The sequence below is a fragment of the Thermobia domestica genome, chromosome 3 (genome assembly GCF_964235325.1).
Source record: "Thermobia domestica chromosome 3, izTheDome1.hap1.1, whole genome shotgun sequence".
In the NCBI taxonomy this organism is placed as follows: Eukaryota; Metazoa; Arthropoda; class Insecta; order Zygentoma; family Lepismatidae; genus Thermobia; species Thermobia domestica.
Genome location: NC_137456.1, coordinates 265,117,369 through 265,142,164, shown reverse-complemented (window position 1 = coordinate 265,142,164; position 24,796 = coordinate 265,117,369).

Sequence of the window (24,796 nt, the reverse complement as noted above, 5' to 3'; positions counted from 1 at the left end):
GTCGACAACTCATGTTTATGCACCTCAGACGTGAAGGCAAATTTTGGTAGCTGGAGCTACCCTCGGCTATGAATACATTGCTGAACACTGATGCTAAGAAACCTCCCCAGGTCTGAATGGCATCTCAACTAACCTTGATGGGATCATAGGCAAGTTTAAAAATTCCAACAAAATATTTGGTGGTAGGAGCACGTTATGGGGATGACAGAACATAAGCTTGAAAAACGTACTCGTGCAAGTCCAGGTAAGTTGTTAATTATGGACAGTCAATCGCATAAACAGGAGCAACATTTTGGAGAAAATCTTCAGGTAAGCTGTATTGACTGAGAAAATCACCGTAAAATTACCGTAGAACTAAGGGAAATTAGCTTCTGGAAAACTACGACATATAGTAAAATTCACAGAATGTGAGTATACATAAGATTTTTCCATGTTTATTACCAACTACAAAGTACATTTAGTTGTTCTATACTTTACGCAACTACCATACGCGAAATATTATTAAGTAGCAACATTTCGTATTTATTCTCTGCGAAAATAAAGCAAATATATCTAAGTAAATTAAAACAACTCCACTGTTCTTCTGTTGCCAACACGGTAGAGCTACTGCTAAGATGTTAACGACTTTTAGCTCTATAATAATATACCCAGCCATTTCTTGCGCTGCCCTTTCTTATATACCCAGAGTTATCGCACGCTTAACCAAAGCCTTTTGTGTCTTCTTTTACATAATTGTTGGCTATCTCGCGCAGGAAGAGCACAGAGGATTCGCTGCGCATGCGCTGTTGTGTCCTACAGACTTCTACCTTTCTGTGGATTTGCTCAACCATGCCGGGGATAACTATTAACAAATGTATTAACATGTGCGTTCTATTTCTTTCTTTCTATTTTTTAAATACTGTGTTTTATTCCGGATGATGTAACACTGCGTAACGCCAGTTAGATTTCATTACATAGCTCTGTGATTTGAGGAAATCAAAAAGGAAGTGCTAAACCAACAACGCTTAACGGTGTTTAGGGTCTTAAGGTAGATAATTATTGTTTCTATTAGCACCTGAATGACTCGCTTCCTCTTCTTCTCTCACTGACTACACCTTCCTGAATATACAGCAGAGCGTAAGGCGAGTATATTCACACATTGAGTCCGGCTTTACGACAGTACGGACCCAATTAGAGTAACATATTATTATTCGTTATTTTCGTTAGAAAAAAATAATAACACATCTTTCCAACGGATGAATATGTTTTTATCATAACATCAATGAAACAACGGTACTATAAGTGTCAAAGAGCGAGGAGGCTTTATTTATAAAAAAAGCGCCATGTAAATAATAAGTTTTATAACGGGATTGTAATATTTCATTTTTGGAGTATATTTTTACCTAGAAATTACTTTGAATAATTAACTAACTCTATTGAGTAATAATAAAATTTAAAACTATAGGGTTTATATTAACATTACAGTAGTAATAAGTGTTAACCTATCTTTTCACTTGTATGAGAAGTTTCTTGGCAAATAATAGGAAAGTAATGTGGGATATGAAGATGAAATCATACAATCGGTTTAGCTTTCTAGCAGGGTAGCAGAGGATATTCTACTGTTTCAAGCAGTTACATACCATTGTATATTAATCTTATTCTGTTTACCTATAATGGCATGGGCGTATATAACGGGTGGACAAAGGCTCTTGATACTAAGATTTTACTTGGAACAAACTATAAATACTAAGAGAGTCTAAGATACAATTGGTGTTTTTCAAAATCATTTTGACATTAACTAGTCTTCTGGTGTTGTAAACAAATGTGTTCCAAATAAACGAAGATAAGTTGGGAAATAAATTATAAGGAACTGATAATCCTAAGTTAAAAAATACATACGTTATACAAAGGACCCTTCATTTTGACTCAAAATACAATTATTATGATACTTGTTCTAATAATTGTTTGGCAGAGCAAATGATAATAGTTCTCTACAATAAATATGGTATGAACCAGCAATTTTGAAATACATAATTCGTGGCGTGGATTGAACAAACATGAGTAGTGTGGTAATTTAAAACACAGAAAATATACAAGATTGGTAATAGATTTAGAAATCATAAAAGTATCGTTTATCTGATACATGACATGACAATTGCATGACAATCAAATATACATTATTCAATAAAAATATTGCAAAATATCAATAAATCCACACCTTTAACGATATTAAATAATTTGCTGTATTCTAATACATTCGTCTATGAATTTACATATGTGTAAACAGGTTCTGTTATATAGCAAATAAACAAATGTTACTATAATCATTCAAAATCTACTTATCAAACGCTATTACGTAAGTACTACTCAGGAGGTATAAACGTAACACATTTGCGGATAAATATTTGAAGGTAAAATAGTATATCTAATTGTATGGCTTACAATAAAAGTCAATTACCACTTGACAGAGTAATAAGCGCTCAACTGGCTCTAATGAAATGCTACGCTCACCGTGGGTTTAGTGAGACTGACAATGAAACTATTACATCCTGCGTGGCTTGCAATACGAAATACACTGTGAGTAACAAGTATTAGTGTTGTAAATAGAAAAACTGTTAATATTTTTAGAAATGTAATGTTCACCGTGAAGTCCGCGCTCAAGCACCAAAATAACAGGACCTGCTCCGCAGAAGCTCCCGGCACTTCAGTCATCGTCGGACACCGTCAAAATCCGCAGTCGTCAATGGTCTTGGGCGCAATTTGCGCAAGCGGCAAGACTCCTCTGGTCTTAGTGGGTCAAGGGTCAAGATCAACCACGAGGTGGCCGACGCGACATTCTCCAGACCGTTGTACTTCCGTGTTCCAACCAGCACTATGGCGATACGGAATGGACGTTCCAACAGGACTCCGCCCGGCCCACTGGGTGAAAAGGACAAAAAATGGTGAAGAACCGTTTTTCCGGGCTTTATCCGGTCTGCGAAATGCCCGCCCTACTCGCCAGATCTCAAGCACATGGACTACGGTGTTTGATCGATTTTGGAAGCCAGGGAATGCGCTACATGCCAAAAATGATTGGAGGGGCTGAAGCAATTCCTGCGTCGTGAGTGGAACCAATTGTCGCCCTAGGACCTGCGGTCCATCGCCGAACATTTGGAAGCACATTTGGATCTCTCTATCGCCGCCAAGGGCAACCACTTCGAAACCGTCTGAAAATATTGTTCCTAAATACACATTCTCTTGGTATTGCGTGCAGTTTCGCTAAAATTCTTTCGATTTAAAAAAATGTATGGTATCAAACATTCGTCCAGGTTATTCCTTGTCACCCTGTAGGTAATTACTATAAACTGCAACATAAATTAAACGCTAGATACCAATATTTTACAATATATCTGAAAATGAAATCTTGAGTTTAAGTCCCAACGTCATGCCTGATAGGCTAAAGGAGTAGAATACAATATAAATGAGTAGCTTAACTACTGATAATCCGGGTTTAAGCAGTGTTTTACCAAAATCCACCAAGATATAAAATTATAAATGATTTTTTTTCGTGAAAGCAGGAATTTAGTAAATACGAAAACAATATCACGTACAATATAAAATACAAATAACTAGTCCAAAGTAAAAACTAATTTTAATTTGACTACTACTGCTGTTCTAAATACCTTACACAAATAATTTGTTCACTAGATATATATGATATTCAGGGCTGGCTCGATCATATGTGCAACATATGCATTTGCACGGGTGGTAAAGTCTGTCATATTATTTAAATTAAATATTTTTTTTTTATTTTAAGCAGACCTCACATTGATGGTGGTTACAAAGCTGACCTATTTGAATACGACCTTCATAAATCATGTTTAGCTTAACTTACTGTTAATATTCTCTGGTCATTACTATGCGTACATTTCTTAGTTTGATGTAGGCCGCGGAGGCTCAGTGGTAGAGCCTTCACCTCTGGTACAGGTGGTCCCGGGTTCAATCCCATATCACACTAAGTGAAACTTTTAGTGGACAAACACCGTGTGCGATGATTTCCTCGGAGTTCCCCCGTTTCCTCCCACTTCCTTTATTCGAGCATTTCATTCATTTATCATCATTATCGTCTCCTTTAGCCAGAAAGCATATTCGTGGGACGTAAAGCTGAAGATGTAATTTCTTTATTTTTTAGTTTGATGTATCGTACATTGATTACATAATGGAACATCACTTTATTAGTGATATTATTTTTACTTTTAACACTGGATGATGTAAACCCTTCGACGAAACAACTTTAAAGGACACATATCCCAAATACGTTTTTTGTATGTATTAAGAAAAGTATTTGTCCTCTTTAATAATATTAATAATATTTTCTTTTAAACAGTGTGATCTATTAATGCTCATAATACAATAACTAAATATATGAATGAATTAATGTTTACTGTTTCTAAGTACTCTTTTGTTCATTCTAAGCAAGCTCTTCTTAAACTATTAACATTTAAGTCACTATATTGTGTCACAATATATCAACATTAAAAGTCTGTCTGATCTTAATTCATTGTTTGAATTTTATAGTATTTGTCATCAGATGTATGTCATACATAGATCTGTTTTTCAGGTTTAATAAACAAATGTAGAAAATAACTCTTCTTTAACTCTTTTAAACATAATGTCTTAAGAAAGGATGGTAATGGTTGTGATACAATATTGATACTGTCTATAATCTTAATATTAGCCTTTGGTATTTCAAGTAACAATACTTTTGATCAGTTAAAATATAGTGTAAGATTTAAGAGCCTTTTAACACGGTATTGGAGAATATAGAAATTATGATTATGGATAATACGTATATAACCATTGTGTGTTTATACTTACCATCTTAGTATTTACAAAACTAATCATCTCTTTCAAAATAAGCATTATTACCTTAGAAGTCGTGAGAAACTATATCATTTTTTTATAAACACCTGCTTCTTTTTGTGCTTCAAAATGATAAATATTTTTCTGTGTAATTACATGTGTTGTTATATTTAATATTCTTAATTAGAAACTTTAATTTGCAGTATAAACTCATCTTCACTTAAAACACCATTACTCCATTTTCCATATAAATTTGCCTTTTTTCAATTAGACGGAGTATTATATCATTTGTAAGTGTTGGTTTTCATGTGTGCCATATATTATGTCTAATAAATACATTTGACAGTTTAAATTATCTTTTAGTATTACACACCAACTCGTTAGAACAAGACATTATTTTATATTTCACATAATATTGGATGCAGTTCTCTATAAGACACCTTGATGATTCATAAAGAAATAATGTCCATACATACGTTTTTAGTTCTATTTTATATTTTATTAGAACCTTTACATTAATATATTTCTTTAAATACAACAGCGCTTACCTTTACATGTTTTATTATAAGAAAATCGATTAAATCCTTCAGAATAAATTTTATTTATATCTGGTTAATCATGTTCAGGTTTAGTTAAATTATAAATAGGTATCAATGGTTTACATTCTTTATATATTTCTTGATAATCGTAATATTTGCAATATTTGTCACTCCTATTCCAGAATCAACGAGAGCATTCATAATTTTTCCATTTATATTTTCCGTTGAATGTTTAGTAAGTGTTCACATTGTTTGATCTACATCTAATATAAATTCTTCTTCATTGTACTCTGTTAAATGGTGACATACTTCTATGATTAAATAAGTTTGTATCTTTCTTTAACGCTTTATATCTTTAAGGTTTTGTGCTTTTAATTCTTTACCAAATATTAGGCTAAAGTACTTTGGTAAATTGAAGGTGTATGTATGCTCTCGGACAACGCAAATTACCTTTGTTAATTATTTTAATAACACATTTTCTTAGCTCATCTATCTTCAACAATGTTTAAAAATTGATTAGTTTTACTTCCTCTTTGCACATTAATTACATAAATATTGAATGTTGTTTCTCCAATATTTACTGCGAAGATCATGGCAATAAACATCTTAATCCCAGAAAGAGCTTAGAGTCTAATCTAACACAGAAATATTTTAGAGGGAGCTTGAGTAATGACCAAAGACGATGGTAATAAGGGTTATGATTGGAGAATCTGCAGGCGACCTAAATTAACAAAAAATAAATATAAATTTCTAGTCTAATATGGTGCCGTTGCAGAGCCTGAACTGTGTGCTGTCAAATGATCCGTTAGAAATAGTTCAGCCTTAAGGGAAATTTGAAGGACTAACATCTAGGTTTCAAGCTACAAGAAAGACTTAAATATTTGATAACGATATAAATGCATTAGACGAAGGTTGTAAAGAGCATGTTACATACTACAGGAATAATAAAAATATAGAGTTTTAACATATTGCAGACATAGAACTGGAATATAAAACACTGGAAATATCTTTTGCTAAACATGCAAACCTATTAAGAGAACGTTTGGTAAGAAAGTTTGGTAAATACTCTTTAGAAACTCGTTTAGCAAAGAATACAAAAGTAAGATTTGGTTTAGGTTTTTCTTTGTATTGCAGGTTTTATTACTGTTAAATTGTATATTGAGTTTGTTAAATAAAATACTTTTTAAGACTTTATGATAAATATAACTATGAAATTGAACAATTTTATATTTATAACGCCAGGCACGTAGCGAGGATTTCGTGAAGGGAGGGACCATCACATGAAAAACTGTGTTCATCATACCAAGGGCTCGATCATTCTATATTATTTTACTGGCAAAATATATTGGTTCGTTTATCCAGGATTTCGTAACGTGGGGGGACATAAAATTCTGTAGGCCCAAGAGCTCAATCAATTTAAACTACTTTACTATCAACCTGTATTGTTTTGTTATTACAATAAAATGAGGATATGTTTGGTAAGTATTTTAATAACAAACTATGGAAAAACTAGAGTAAAATAAAAAAATGTATTGAAAAAATTTTACAATGTTTATGTCCTTCCTCTGTTCATTCAAATATAACAATCCACCTTTCATTATGACCTCAACTATTACAAAAAGTTCGTATTCACTATTATAAAAAGTACATACCCAGTAATGGCTTGTGAATTATTTCACAATATCTCTGTTTCTTTCTTTGTTGAATCAGATGCTAACAGAAATTTCTTTCCATATAAATTTTTGTTTTTATTATTCCGTCAACTACTGTCTGTTCCAAATGACAGTTTAAAATAATAGTAGCACATTGTTTTTGAAATAACATGTTTGATACTTTAAGGATGCGATGATGAAAAATTACGATAAAAAATGCCATGCTGTTACACAACTGCACTATGCTTTCGGTTCCCGGCGGGAGCTCATGTGGTTCGGATTCCACGTTAATCAGTAGGTTCACGTCTCATATAGCCTCGCTGCTGAACGGGACGTAAAACTCAAAATCAATCAATCAAAAACTATGCTTTCGGAAGCTTGAAATCTCATTCCCTAGTAGCAAAAATTCTGAGAATTCCGTAACTTTTCTAGAAATTTTAAACACTCTGACTCTTCCAGGATATCTCGCTCACCTCGCCACCGTGTACTGCAAGTAATACAAATCTCCTCATAACAAAGACTAACCGAAAGCTTCCTGTGGTTTTTAATTTTTAACACTGATCCTTCTTTTTCTCATTTCATTTTGTTTCATCCGTCCTTAATATTTTATATTTCTGGTCTCGAAGGGGAAGGTCCGGATCCCCCTTGGCTACGTTCTTGATAACGCCTAGCAAAGAACATAAACAATTACATATTGCTTACACTAACTGGTAAACAAGTAAAGCTAAAAGACGCAAAACTAAGCAAAGGACAATATGTCATTTTATCTTTTTATACCATAAGTTAGAAAATAAGCAAAGAAATTAAGATAATTGACAAAATTTGTTACAATGTCTTATATTTACCATCACAACCATTTTAGTTTAAATATGAATTCTAGGTTCTTTTGCTGGCAGCGCGGCTTCTATTGAAAACTCAAATAAATAAATAAATAAATAAATAAATAAGAATTAGAAAAGCGTAAGAGATATAACTTAGGAATGGAGGTAAAGCAAGATGGGAGCTTACAAAAGACATAAAGCCAAAAAGGCAAAGAGGAAATTAAACTATTAAGTAATTTTGATTTAATAAATCTCGTCAAACTAGTGAAAGTAAGAATCTCTAGAGGTTTATTTTTCACTGACGAATAACTTAAGCAGCCGATAAATAAACAGTGTGGTAGTGTTAATTTTGGTACATCTGAAAATGTAGGACCACGTTGGATTTGATATTGGAAAAATGGAAATAAAAATATGTGATTTACTTGAAGGTTACTAACCGAAAACTGTTATTACAAATCTTTCTTATAACATTTTAGAATATAGTAACAGACGTATACAATATTTTAATGAGGTAATCTGATCTCATTTATACTAACACAAATAATGTCCGCAGATGGATATAGTTTTTTTCAGAAATCATTAGAAACTACAAAGTACAATAAAGTGTATGCAGAACTTACGTATATGTTGCAAACTGGTTTTATGGGTTTAATCCATAAAACATTTTTTTATCGATGTTTCCCCCTCAAGTGAGCGGGATTTGCGATAGTTTTCGATTTTTGTAAAAAAAAATAGTGTAAAAAATATTAGAGCAATGAAATATCAATTTTCTCGAAATACGCGCTTAGTAGTACAGAACAATCTGTTTTCTCATTTTTATTTGTCTTTTAATTTCTTCTTATAAATTCACCTTTTTAAATTATAAAAAATACGACAAGCAATATATTTGATTATAAGAATGCATATATGAGCGTTTTTGGCACATTATGTAGAGATCAGGCAGTATAGCAAAATTTGACATTTGACCTTTAGGCTCGGACTGGGAAAGTTCCAATGGCCTAAACCGACCTAAACTAGTATGTTATTAGGTAATAAGCCGTATGCATACTCTTCGACGGGTGTATGGATATATAGAAACAAAGTGAATCATACTTTTTCCTCTTTTTTTCTGTATGTGACCGTAGACATTTATTGGGTAGCTATTCTGGACCCCCGTCCCTACGGCGAAGAGCGTAAATGTCCATGCGAACAGATTGTACGATATTTGTACGTTGATCGAATTGGTCTCAGTTGCCAAGGTTAGGTGCCTGCATAAACAAGATGAAACATGTCATTTTTGCATCTTAGTTGCTAAGGGGAGTATAGCATTTCATTCAAAGTAGCTTTTATAGGAAACATCGATCAGGTGATATCATGTTTGTTGAAGATATTGGATGAGAAATCGTATACGCAAATGGAATATTTGAAAACGTAATTTCAAGTTAGAGGATTTTTTGTTTAAAGTCACTTATTGACGTATATTTTCGATTTTGAATAGGTAGAAATGAAATGGATGAGAAATTACCAATATGAGAGAACAAGTTCCGAAATTTTGCATATTTTGTGTCTGTATGTGTGATTGAATGCACAAAGAATCCAACCAGGACCCGTGTTATTTATGCCGAAGAGAAGAAATGAACAAAAAGTTCTATTATGAGAGCCTCCAAGATCTATCGATTAATATGAATATTTGCCTTTGATTGGCGTAGTTCACAATTCGAATCAGGAAGAGTCACTCTCCATTTTACGCTAGTGAAGTTAAATTTGTCAGGAGAAGAGAAACTTGTGCATTTTGTTTCGTTTGTCTCGGACTATTTGAACTCTAAAGTGGAAAATACATTAATAAAATCTCTTGGCCGGAACACAAATTTACTTAACTACGGATCAACGCTAACTTTATGTGTGGATTCCAATCGAAAAAAGTGGGAACCCGTGTTCAATTCCTGGCGGGAGCTTATGTGGTTCGGATTCCACGTTAATCAGTAGGTCCACATCTCATTCAGCCTTGCTGCTGATAGAATCCAACCCAAGTAAATAAGCACACTTTATTATTGAGACACAGTGCTTCACCGTAAGAGAGAGAGAGAGATGAAATCTTTCAGTTTAAAAACTCACATATATGTCTTTTCCATACGCTAAGAAAGGCGCGTGATTAAAGGCAAGTAAATGATGATGAAATAAAATGTGAAACGAGAGTACATCCAGAAAACACAGTATACAGAACTTCTTGTTTAAAAGGGAATTAAACTGTTCATTTGAGAATAACTTACGGCAGTCGTCGACCCCTGGATAATCGGAAATTGAAGTTAAATATTCGTATTAATTGAATGCAAACACAACTTCAATTCTCAGTGGTGGTTTGGATCTCACATTAAATTGCAGATTCACGTTTCATATAACCTCATTGTTATTAAGTTATATCCTTCCTTTATCAATTCTCGCTTAAAACTTGTAAGAGTTTATGTATTATAAAATGTCAAAAGTCCTGTAAAAGAAATAAACAAATTATCCATTGTAAATGTCCACTCTATTCTATCTTTTTGTGACATCATCCAAGCAATTCATAATGTTTTGAAGTCGTTGGATGAGAATCGTAAAGACTTCGTCTCTTTGATTAGTTGCTGATGGAGATATAGTGTTTCATTGAAGCTATTTGCTATATCTAATTTGGCCTTGAGGGTTCTCACGAAGTCACTTGTAAGTATTCATGGGAATAGGATTTGTTAACAGACTGTCCTTTGATCGAATGGGTCTCAGTTGCTAATGTGTATATCGCATTGCATGATTTTTTCAAACGTAGTATGTGAATTTGACTCCGTTCATCGTTGACTATGAGATGACTATGAGAAACTTGTCATAGAAAATAGGTTCCAGGTGAAAATTATTATTGAAGAATTGTTGATGATGATTAGATTCATCGAGGTTGATCTTAGTTGCTAAGTGGGGTCCTTGACTAATGTTTTGAAATAACTTTTTTAGCCTGACTGACATGAGAATTTAGGAGCATAATCGCAGAGATATGATTGGAGACAATTTTAGGAATGTTAATATTTTACATTGCACACGTATACAATGCAAGATTAGTTAGAGGTTTGTAACACAATAAAGTTAAGCTAACTTTATCTGTGGATCCCAATTGAAACAATTGGGAGACCCGGGTTCGGATTCCATTTTAATTAGTAGGTACACGTTTCATATATCCTCGTTGCTGAAAGAGACTCTAAATTAAAATTAACTTAACGCGATCAATTCAAAAAAGATGTTTATTACTTCGTTTAATAGTTTTATAAGTCTCGTCTCGTTTCATTTGCTCAGTTGTACAGTGTTCACATTTGCTATTTTAAAAAATTTAATTCTATTCTGCATCAGAAAAAAAACAGTTTCTGGTTATGTCTAAAGATTTTTTCATCTTCAAGTTGATTTGAAATATACATTTTTGAATGAGTGCCATCTCAGCGGAACCAAGCTCATGATTTCAGGGTCGATACCCGACGGAAGCAAACACTCGTTAGATTTGATTTTGGTGTCCCTTTCAGTACCGATGAGTGAGCACTCTACCAATGGACGGAACACAAACATACAACCAAGGATCAAATCAAAGACTCACACAACAAAGATAAGCTAGTTTTATGTGTGGATTCCAATTCAAGAAAAAGCAGTTTCTCGTTTCATTTAATAGCTTTATAAGTCTCGTCTCGTTTTATTTACTCAGTTGTAGAGTGTTCACATTTACAATTAAAAAATAATTCTATTCTCTTCCCTTTGTATTAATGGATTCCTCATCAAGATATGTTCATAGCTAGTTAATTAGGATACTTTTACTGTTGGTATATATTGTGATTTACCAACTTCTTTGACATTACGTAATGGAACAATTTTTATTAGTATTTCATAGTTTAATAGTATTTTGTATGATTATTTATTCCAATGCTTTTTAAAAATCTTGTCTAAGATAATATTTACATGAATATACTGCGTAGCATTGTATTACGTGTTATTTTGGTTTATTATTATCATATATTTTATAGCTAGTTATTTAGTTCACTATTACTTTTGGTTTCTAATTCATTTACAATAGAATATAGTGTTTAGCATAGTCTTGCCAAATCCTTCTTTACTAGATTTTTCAAAGAAAAAATGATAATGAAATCAAAGATTTGTACATATCATTTAGTTTGAATTTCGCTTTAAGCTGTAGATTCACTTACGTGTCATATATAGCCTAGCCTAATCCTTCTACACTAGATTTTTGTAAAAAAATGATAAAAAACCAGAGGTCTTGTTTCTGTGAATATAGGTCTTATAACCGCTACCAGGTTATAGAAGGATTTTTTGTGGACGCCCTGTATATTTCGTGAAGACAGTGATTATTATTTTCGATTTATACTTTATTCTGCAACGCATATAAGTTCTTTCTTTGGTGGGAATTGCTTCTTTCCCACACAATTGGACAAAGAAGTCTTTCATCGTTTTTTCATATATATATTTAAAACGTTGCTTTTGCTGAGAACATTTCGGTTAGTGACTAACCATTTCAGTGTTTCTCCCTGACTTATTATATGCACAGTATATATTCTGCAGTTATTTGGAACTGAATTAAGTGCTTTCTTTAATCGCTTATGGAAACATTATAATAGATTAGAGAAATATGGGCTGACCAGATGTCCCAGTAGCCGAAGTGGCACCAACTGCGTTGTATTCCAGCCCGTTATCTGTACTTTCTCACGCCAGTGTTATCGCCGTGTCTAGTGCATTATGGGCAGTTGACTAAAATTAACATAAATTGTTTTCCGTATTCTGTTTGTATGTGCATACAGGTGAGTAACTGAGTAATTTTTGAAATGAACTGCCAACACTTTTCTGTTGACCATTGCAACCCGTAGCTTGAGCTTGGACGCTCGAGGAGTTTGACTCCAGGACTGGAAGATGCAACCACGCATCTCGCGTTGAACTTCAAACATAAGTTGTGTTAAGGGGCACAAGCTATTTAGCCGGTGAAGGACGATTTCTTACGGCTAGCCCCAATCAGTGAAATCCCAGGTCCTCAGACCTTGTGCGTTTAAAATGTTATATACGCGCCCTCCAATATCTGTATTCCATTATAGAGATCTTCTTTTGTGTGTTTACTGAAGATTCACCTTTACGCTGCAGGGCTGTTCAGCGTAACAACTGGATTCATCGTGGGACGATCCAGACAACTTTTCCCCAGTGCTAACCTTCCAAGTGTGTTAATGGTGTGAGCAAAGTATTTATAGTGATACCTGAATTATAATCATATATATAGAAAGGGCTATATTTCCCGTAAAGGGCAAAACGTAATTTCCGCGGCAAAATTTATTAGTGTCCAGTGTTGTGTTCATTTCTCTTCGTTATTTTTTTTCAAAATAGTGTTCTAATAAATAAGTATAGTGTCAATTAATCCAGTGTGTTTTCGTTGTTTGTATGAGTGATGTTTGTGTGCGTTATGGTCTGGATGACCGTCTGATCGTCCGTGAGGTTTTCGAGACGAGACACCCGAACCTCTCGGCGCCTAATGCTCATCTCATTATTGAGACCGACGAGCTTTTTGGAAACAGTTTGTAACCTTTCTTGGAAAGGTCTTCGTCGTCCTGTCCAGGTAAGTTAAAGTATCAGGAGTATACTTATTGGTAATACCACGAGCCGAGGACAGCGAACAGAACTACAGGCGGTTACAAATAAATAGCTGCCCGAACATGGACCACGCACTTTAGTTGGTTACAAATAAATGGACGCCCGAACAGCGATTTGAAACCCTGCTGGTTACAAATAAATGACGCCCGAACTACCGACCCAAATCGAGACCGTTGGTGCTCGAATATACATATAAGATTAATATTTTAATATATCATTTCTCTTTCAGCTTAGTACCAGTAATCTGAAAAAAAAAGTATCTCTTTCAGGTGATTTTAATCATGTTTTTGTGATAGTCTAGGTTATTTTGTTCAAGATGCCATACACGCAAGCACAACTAGCTTTACTTAATGAGAAATTAGATTTACTTTTGCAACAAAATCACGCTAACTTTGCTAAATTATAAAAGCAAAATAAAGAGTACCGTGCTGAAAATAGAGAGAATTTTGATAGGTTAGAACGAAAACTAGATAAAAATAATGAAAAAATTGAGAGATACATAAAGGAAAGTAAAGTTGATTTTAAAGAGAGCTGTGTTGAGTTTAAAGAGAATTGTGCTCGCTTGAAAGAGAATCTCGTTGAGTCAAAGAGTGGATTAGGTCAAAAAAATAGACGCTTTACGGGACGTGTTTCGTGAAAATAGTCAGCAAACGGAAAATGTTGAAAACAAAACACCGGAATGTGAACCCCAGTTACAGTCAGATGTTCCTATTGGATACGAAACACCGGAATTGGAACCTGAGCTAGAAACTAACACTCCTAATGAAAAGGAAACGCAGGAATCTGAACTCCAACCAGAGACAGGTAGTCTAAACCAACCTCGTAACAAATCTGGCAACGATTTTATCTATTCAGAATCTAATAACATCCCTGATAGTAGTACTAGTGACGCCGCTTGTAATAGAAGTAGTGAAATCCACAAACATATGATTGTAGACGACAGAAGTCGTAAGCGCACAACAACAGCTGTCACAAACCAGCGCAAACGAGGTTACAGTGATAGCAATAGGCAAAGATATGCAGACTGGAGCGTAAACAATATGAAATTTAAAGGGAATCAGAACCAAGACCGCACTCGAAAAGGTAGTAACAGAAACAGAAGGAGTCGTAAATCACGGCCACGTAGCCTGAGTTATCACATACTAGACAGGAACCGAAATTTGTGTGACATTAAGCATAGATTTGTACGGAGAGGTAACCACCGTAGAAATAGACGAACAAACCCTAATTATCAAAGGAGAAACAGTAATCATAGGAAAAGAAAAAAAAAGGGGGCAACCAAAACTTTGTATGCTGATACGAATTTTTCTCCTAGGAGAGCGATGCATTTTTAGGCGACAAACCTGTATTCATTTTCTTCCTTTTGGCTTTTAGTTTTTGATAGAACACTTGGACACGAAAAGAAGAACTACGCATTTCTTTTAAACTCATTTTTGCTTCTAACTTTTAACTGTTCAGCAAAGAGAAGATAACACGTTTTCTTTCTTTATTTTGATAAGATAGTCGCTGCATTTTCGAACACCTGTGTTTATGGTTACGAATAACGGGTGATACACAGCTGATTAATTCTTTTCCTCTTTTTGTCTTTGCTCCGTGTAGCACTTCATACCTCTGTCAGCTGTGCATTTGTGTTGCAAACCTTATCACTGACTTACTATTAGTTTAATGTCATTAATTTTTTCTTGTTTTCATTTCAGATGTTTGAATTTAGATTTTTTAGTAAATAATTAATGTATCACATACGTAGGGGAATGGCATTTTAAAAGCAATTTGAAATCTTGGCGCGATTTCCGTACCCCCAGCTAGTGGGAAGATATTTTGTCCTTATATTTTTATTAAATGTTTTAAATTTTAAATCCCTTTTTAGGATCCTTTCCCACTTTCGAAATTCTCAAATATGTTACTACATGTTATTTACAATAAATATTTGATTTTCTTTTAGAAAAAAAAGAAGAAGAATGTATCCAGATGTGCAGGATCAGAATATTTTAGTTGTTACTAATATATATGTGTATAGCTATATGTTTATAATTAAAATTTAGTATGTAATCACATACGTAGGGAGATTGCATTTATCCAAAAGCAATCTTGAACTAATGGAGCAGTTCCGTATTCCCAGCTAGTGGGAAGATATTTTGGCGTTATAATATACATATTTTTATTGTTTTCAAATTAAAAAAAAATTTAGAATCACTTCCCACTTTCCAAATCCTTAAACATGTTATCATACGTATGACTCACAATTAATGTTTGATTTTCTTTTCAGAAAAAAAAATATCGAGATGCTTAGAATGAGAAAATTTTTAGTTGTTAGTTATGTATATATTTCTGTATTTGTAAATGAAACTTAGTATGTAATCTCATGCGTAAAATATGGAATTTTACGATTATCAATGTTATTTTTTAGTTTTAATCTTAGATTTTCGTTTTCATTTTGAAGTGTTTACTGTAATTTTATTGAACCTCATTTACGTCATTTACCCAATTTTGACTTATTTGAATTTCCAGGATGTGACATGATATATTTTGTTCGAAGAGAAAAGTTTAGAACGGAAAGTAGGCTAAGCCTTAAACAAGTGATAACAGACATTTCCTTCTTGGTAATAGAATGTGCAGGAATGTCGTGTGAATAGTATAATTCTCCGAACGAAAGCAGTAATCTTTTTATTGTAGAAGGAACTATATGAACAGATATTCTGATGGTGAACGGTCGTTTTTCCCCACATATTAATATGTATGTGGAAATATGTTTAACTTCTATATTTTCTTGTAATTTCTAATTAACAGTTTTTTTTTTGTCTTCTCTAGACCACTGAACGACCGTAGGGGAACTTCTTCGGGTAGGATATTTTATGGGGATAAATATAAATATTTTTTTTCAGGGAGGCAATATTTCCTGGAATTGCAGATCTCTTGCAAAAATGGATGTGGCTAATCCATTGGATATTCCATAGCTAACTGTATTTTCGCCATCAATCGCAAAATATAGTTTTCATTTCTCTTCTTCCTTTATGGTACCCGTAACTAAGCATGCGTATTCTTAGGTTAGATTTTTAGAGTATATTTTAATGTCTAGTAACATTTCAGTGAATATTTTAATGTTTATGAATCGTAACTATATTGTGTACTTGTATGTTAAGGTTTTGTAATTTCTTTTGTTAATTTTCAGAAAGTTATATTTTAGTCACAGTATGTCCCAAAACTATTTGGAATTTTTTAGTAAAATTGTTTTTGTTATGGAGGATTTCCCTCAGAAATCAACATGGCCAAAGATTTTGAAATACAAATCTTTAGGTTTCAGCCATAACAAACAGTATGGAGGATTTCAGAAATCAACATGGCCAAAGGTTTTGGAATATAAATCTTTAGGTTTCAGCCATACTGCCAATGACGGATGATTTTCTTCAAAAATCGACATGGCCCATTATTTATGAGGTTTCAGCCGTCTTAGAGATATTGATATAGATCCCGAAAAATAAACTTATTTTCTTTTTTTCCGACAGTATGAAGCCATAACGTTTTTTGAGAATTACTTTCTGTCAATTATTTCATATGGTCGATGACTGAATTTTAATATGTTAATAAGACCATTTTGAAAATTTTGTAGCGAAGATGCCTAAGGAAGCTTGTTACAGCTGTTTTGTAGGGAATTTAATTGGATGTTTCAGACCAACCAGAAAGTTGTAATGTCGTTGACTATATTCTTGTTTGTATCTCATGTTTTTCTCTTAATAGGTCTCACGTGTTTTGTCTTGTAGAGACATTTTACGATGCTACGAGAGCATTTGTATTTTGTGTGTTTACACATTTTTTCTAGGTGGAAGACGTATGTTATGTTCCAGGGAACATACGCGTAGTTTACTGAATATTAATGTTTATATTTCAGTTTTGTGCAGAAACAATTTTGTAAGTGCCTAGGGTTGCAGGCCTTCCTCGTTTCTAGTTTTTTTTTTGCCTCGCAGGTGTCGATGGCATATTGTGTGTGTAAGTACGTGTAGTATTACACATTTTTCCCACCTATGGTTTTGGTCAATTCATGGTGTAATGACCATTTATTTTCAGGAATGTTTGGACTAGTGAGTCAACTTCCTTGATTCAGACCTTTGAAAAACTTGGATCAACACCGTATAGTTTTCAACGCTGCATTAATATGTTCTTTTGCAGATAATACCCATATGTTCTAGTAACCCTACAATGTTTACGTTTATGGAAGTGAACAACAACCATTATTTTAGGCTTAAGCTAATAATAACTTTGTTTCAGAATAAAATCATTTGTTGTATTGAGCATTACTAAATTAAAGTCTCGATTTTCACGACGAGCAGATGGCATTTGATCTTATGGCGTGCCGAATTTTCTTCATACATGTCAACGAAATCACGATCTTTTTCTTTGATATGCAGAATCATGCTTATTTCTTGGAATTACTATGAACGTCAATTTTGACACTTAAGTTTATTTTTTTTATTTTTGAAAAACGATTTTTCGTTCTTTTCTACCAAACAACACGAGGCACAGTAAAAAAAAAATAAAAGGGACATACAGGTGAAAATCTTATTTTTGTGTATATATTGTCATTTTATCATGTGTTTACATTTCCATTCATTTTATTTTTTCAATGATTTTCATATTTTTCAAATATATTAGAATGATATCGAAACTTTAACAATAATTTTAATATTTTAGTACCTTTAACATGTTTTGCTATTTGCTTATTCATTCATATTATTATATTTTAAATACAGATATCAGTATATTTACTAATTTTTATTAAGATATTTGATAATTCTTCAAGTCGATGTTTTCAAGAATAGTTATCGTGTGTGTATATTTATTTCATATTACACAAAATAAAGTGATCGAAACGGAACACTTAAACATTTTATGAAAAGAATTTATTAGTGTTAAAAAAAAACAAAAAAAAGCATTTAAATAGCCCTATAACGTATTTACTTCATATTATATCAAATAAAGTGATCGAAACGGAACACTTAAACATTTTATGAAAAGAATTTATTAGTGTTAAAAAAAAACAAAAAAAAAGCATTTAAATAGCCCTATAACGTATTTACTTCATATTATATCAAATAAAGTGATCGAAACGGAACACTTAAACATTTTACAAAAAGTATTTGTGTGTTTTTTTAAATAAGAATTTTAATAGCCCTATAAACGCTTTCTGCGAACTTAAAAAAAAAAAAAAGTTATCATACAGGTGTTATAACCATGTCTCGTTTCTCACACCAGTGTTAAAAAAAAACTCCCCTTCTCCCCTCATCAACTCATCGTTGGAGAATCGCGGAGGATACTCAACACAGGAAGACAGCATGGTTTCAACATGTGAAGAAACGGAAGATAAGGAAACCCAACTGCACCAACTGTTCAAGAGGATCTTATTACTTTATGGAACATTTGGATTGGACATTGCTCATGCAGGAACCTCATCATGTTGTAGTGAGTGAACAAGTTCTTTAACTATTTTAAATAGCCCTTTTTCAGGTGAAAAACCATTCATCGTCTATGCACGTAAGTCTCACACCATATGACAGTGTTGCCAACTAACTTATTTTAAATTTTCAGGTGAAAGACCTAATTTTATTCATACTTCGTCAGACGACCAAGGGTTCTCAACCTGTCCACGTGTGCACTTGACAGGTCGTTCCACGTTCAGACACCATATATAACCGCTACCAGGTTATAGAAGGATTTTTTGTGGACGCCCTGTATATTTCGTGAAGACAGTGATTATTATTTTCGATTTATACTTTATTCTGCAACGCATATAAGTTCTTTCTTTGGTGGGAATTGCTTCTTTCCCACACAATTGGACAAAGAAGTCTTTCATCGTTTTTTCATATATATATTTAAAACGTTGCTTTTGCTGAGAACATTTCGGTTAGTGACTAACCATTTCAGTGTTTCTCCCTGACTTATTATATGCACAGTATATATTCTGCAGTTATTTGGAACTGAATTAAGTGCTTTCTTTAATCGCTTATGGAAACATTATAATAGATTAGAGAAATATGGGCTGACCAGATGTCCCAGTAGCCGAAGTGGCACCAACTGCGTTGTATTCCAGCCCGTTATCTGTACTTTCTCACGCCAGTGTTATCGCCGTGTCTAGTGCATTATGGGCAGTTGACTAAAATAAACATAAATTGTTTTCCGTATTCTGTTTGTATGTGCATACAGGTGAGTAACTGAGTAATCTTTGAAATGAACTGCCAACACTTTTCTGTTGACCATTGCAACCCGTAGCTTGAGCTTGGACGCTCGAGGAGTTTGACTCCAGGACTGGAAGATGCAACCACGCATCTCGCGTTGAACTTCAAACATAAGTTGTGTTAAGGGGCACAAGCTATTTAGCCGGTGAAGGACGATTTCTTACGGCTAGCCCCAATCAGTGAAATCCCAGGTCCTCAGACCTTGTGCGTTTAAAATGTTATATACGCGCCCTCCAATATCTGTATTCCATTATAGAGATCTTCTTTTGTGTGTTTACTGAAGATTCACCTTTACGCTGCAGGGCTGTTCAGCGTAACAACTGGATTCATCGTGGGACGATCCAGACAACTTTTCCCCAGTGCTAACCTTCCAAGTGTGTTAATGGTGTGAGCAAAGTATTTATAGTGATACCTGAATTATAATCATATATATAGAAAGGGCTATATTTCCCGTAAAGGGCAAAACGTAATTTCCGCGGCAAAATTTATTAGTGTCCAGTGTTGTGTTCATTTCTCTTCGTTATTTTTTTTCAAAATAGTGTTCTAATAAATAAGTATAGTGTCAATTAATCCAGTGTGTTTTCGTTGTTTGTATGAGTGATGTTTGTGTGCGTTATGGTCTGGATGACCGTCTGATCGTCCGTGAGGTTTTCGAGACGAGACACCCGAACCTCTCGGCGCCTAATGCTCATCTCATTATTGAGACCGACGAGCTTTTTGGAAACAGTTTGTAACCTTTCTTGGAAAGGTCTTCGTCGTCCTGTCCAGGTAAGTTAAAGTATCAGGAGTATACTTATTGGTAATACCACGAGCCGAGGACAGCGAACAGAACTACAGGCGGTTACAAATAAATAGCTGCCCGAACATGGACCACGCACTTTAGTTGGTTACAAATAAATGGACGCCCGAACAGCGATTTGAAACCCTGCTGGTTACAGTCTACGTGCCTATGTTGTGGGACGCTTGAGTTGGATTCCACGTTAAGATGTAGATAAGTGTCTCTTATAACCTCGGAAATATTTTGATTTTAATGTAACATACTTGAATCTAAGGCTTAACATTGTAGTTTTATTATTATCATATATGACTATAGCTAGTTAATTAGGTTACTATTACTATTAGTATATGTAGGGATTTATTTCTTGTTTTTGGTATCACGTAATAAAATCATTTTATAATTATAGTATTGATTTTGATTGTTATTTCAGTGCTATTTTAAAATCTTGTTTTTGCAACGTAGTTACTTATTTCGTTATTAGTGTTGGTATTGGAATTAATTATTTCATTTGTTTTTTTTTTCTTAAAAATCTTGTTTTCGCGGATGTACGTGCCCATGTTTTGGAAGGCTTGAGTTCGACTCCTGACGATATATCATATAGTTTAAATTTCACGTAAAGCTGTAGTTTCATTTACGTCTTATATAGCCTTCTCTAATCCTTCTAGACTAGAGTTTTCAAAGAAACATTGATAATGAATAAGTCATTTGTACATATATTCAAGATATCAGCGTTGGTTTTTGCGAAAATGTTTCTTTGAATGTAAGTTACCTTCTGTTTATGTAGAATAGGCCAGTGTGTCTTTCTTTAGTTATAGGTTATCTTTTGTCGTTCAGCATTACGGCACTTGATGTGAGAACATCATGTTTCATATTTTTCGCTTCTTACTTCTGTTGATGTTTGTCTTCACTAGTTATTTAATATTTATCTTCACACGTATGTAGTTCGTTCTTTAAAATGTATACTTGGGGTGTTTAAAGATGGTGATGAACGTGTAAAATAGATCTCAAACTTTTAATGAAGTCATTCAGTTCTTTTACTGTTAGACTTTCCCTTTGAAAGTTATTACTTTTCAGCAGTGGGTGAGGAGCGGTGCTGCTCCGTACAAAAGTCCTCAAGAAGACATTATTACCAACCTGAGGAAATGCAGGGTGATTTCTTTACTTTTAAAAAATAATTACTTTCAAAACCCTTTTATACACGCTCTCTACCACAAAATCACCGAGAATCGTGTATATACAGTACAATCAATAAACCAAACTAACAGATAGTGCATACATTACTATTTTCATCATAGTCTTCATATGGTTTGAGGCACTTGTCGCATCACAATAATAACAAAGGTCGGTCAAAACGTTACACACAGTTCACTATAACTAGATAATGGTATGCATTATGCATCAACAAACAAGTTATTTCGAAGTCGCATGTTTCGCGTAGGTTGCGTCTCACTTTACGAACATTCTGTTTCTTATACAACTTAAAGAGAAAAGGAACAAATGTGAGCACTCTACTAATAAAGCACAGTAATGGAAAACCCACAAACACGATGCTGTTCATCACGAAGTTACTTGAGTAAGGATCGAAACAACGACATCCACACACGTTAATCCTCTAAGTGAAATTAAATTTGTAGAAATTAATACTTCATGATCTCAACGATGGTCAACATAAATGAAGTGAGTTTCACTATACATTGCAATTTGTTTTCTTATCTCTTACGGTTGTTGCTATATTATGATAATATTCAAACCTAAAATGAAATTAAATGAAATCTTTCAGTTTTAAGTCCCAGGATTATGCCGGTTAGTCTAAAGGAGACGGTGATGATGAGAAATGAATGAAATGGTGGAATCAACGGGGAACGGAACTCCCAGAAAACCACGAGCACGGTGTTTGTACACCACAACGTCTACAAGGAGCAAGCTGGAATCTAACCAGGGGCCCCGGTGAATGCTCTATATGAGGAGAATGCTCTACCACTGAGCTATCGCGCCTCCCTCAAACTTAAAATGTAGTCGGTTTCTACAGCATGTGGTTCTCCGGAGAAATAAAGATCGGATCGAATTAAATATATTCTTGCTGAACTGAATTCTCGTTATCTATTATCGATTGTGCTGTATGATGAATAAAGTTAAAATAAAGAATAATTTCTACCATATCGAATTTGAAAAGAGGATTAAGAGAGTTGATACGGTATAGGCTATTCTCGGGACGATGAATTGTTTTCAAAGAAACTAGTTCTCGATATTACCGTTTTGTTCTATGAAACATTTGAAGTTTGAAACTGCTTCTCGCTATGAATTATCGTTTATGATCTACGATAATTATCGTTCAAACCAGAAGTAATTTGTATCCCTTTCAATTTGAAGAAAGAATTCAAGAGATGACAGAATTTATTTTCGGAACCGTGAATTGTTTTCACAGAAACCAGTTATCGATCTTACCGCTTTGGGTATTGATTCTCGAAGTATTCTTAATAATCTTTTGTTGCCTCGTCTCGTTCTAAAAACTTATGTACAAAATGAATGTCCTAATTTCATCTAGAGGTTATCAGCATCCTTTCGCTTTACTAGATGTCCACGAAGGGTGTGATATAAGAATACATAGACGGTGCTGCTTTTATTATTGAAGTGTATTGCGCAGTGACTAGTGTATATTTAAACCTTGATAAATGCTATTCATCATGTTTATATAATCACTTTGACAATTTATAGTTTTTATACATGAGCCATGTAACATTAAAACAGCGTTTAAGATCCAAAACTTTTGTGAACTGGTGTTGCCCACGAGTCTCGGATGTTACTATAGATATATCCTATCGAATTTCAAAATCTACTAGTCGTATTTCTTGACTCTTTTTTTGTCGAGAAGTTTCCATTTTCATTGACAATACTAGTTCATATTAGTCTTTTGAGGCTTCCCTAGCAAGCCTTTCAACCCCCTGCATTTGTACATTTTGTTTCTACTTTCATATATCCGTAGTTATTAGATAAAACATAAAATGTGGACGAGATTTAAAAAGAAAGATAGAGTAGGAATGTCTGAAGGAGTATTTTAAACCAGAAATGTCCTATGCTTTGAGTCTTTGAATAAGAAGATAATAAAAAATCCCATAACGTGGTTTATGTTAAGTATTGAAACTCTATGGAACAGAAACATAAACATTACCCAAGCACAAATGATGTTTGTACAGCACAAAGTTCACTTGACGCTAGCTGGGTCTGAACCCGAGTGTATACACAACATTTGAGGTTCTCTCGATATAAAACTTTATGGTCGTATCATGTTAAACATGGCAATGGAAGTACCCTTGGAGGATTATTTCGTACAGTCACGTCATTAGTAAAACAAAGTTCAATTCATGCTCATTCCTCTTCTTCGTTTGGTGTGGGGAAAAGGTGTGTCCAAGGTCCAACCCCCATTTCTTGACCTTCCGACTTCTCTGTAAATTTTGTTTAATGTGGACACCTTCCTCGAAATGAATTCCTGTTCACTCCCCTCGTTGTAAGTATTAAACAAGATTAATATCTTCATACATTTTTCTTCGCCCTTTTTCTCTGGCTGCAAAAGTTTACATAAATTGTTAGAATTTAGGTTATATCTATCACCACAAACTTACTTATCCATGAGTCATACCAACGACCCACAAATGTAGCATCTTCAGAATTGTAAATGGTAGCCTAAAATGAAATCATTTTTTAATTCCATCTGTAAATTAAACAGTATCTACTTCGGAATTAACACTTCCTTACGTCTCCATCACTTGCTTATCATCAGTCACATTTGTAAATAAAATAAGATGTATTTAGAAACGTCTCATCATCTTAGTCCCGGGCTCACGAAGCACTCTTATATCTGAGAAAGCCAACATACAATAATGTTTTATTAATAAATAACAGTATCGCGTTAGTGGGTTTTCTTAAAATTCTTGATTTCTTGCACATGTTTTAATTCATCAATTCTTTCATAAACATTCACTTTCAGTAATTATAGGTTTACTTTAGTCTAGAGAGTACAAGCGTGGTTCTCCCATTACTATTCAACAGCATTGTCTTAGAACATCCTGTATAACTTGTATAACTATTTTATCAAAAGACAATAACGAACGAACATGAATTCTGGAAACACACACACCAGATCAATTCGAAACCTAATAGTTCTCTCTCCCTCTCTCTCTTCAAAATAGATTTTTATTGATGACGTCGCTTTTTTATTTGATATTATGACGTACTAATAGAAGAGTGCAAAGGATCTACCACTTAGTCTGCTTACACAAAAGTTAAAGGAGATCTTTCTCGTGGATAAGCAGTTACGTTCCTTTGGCTG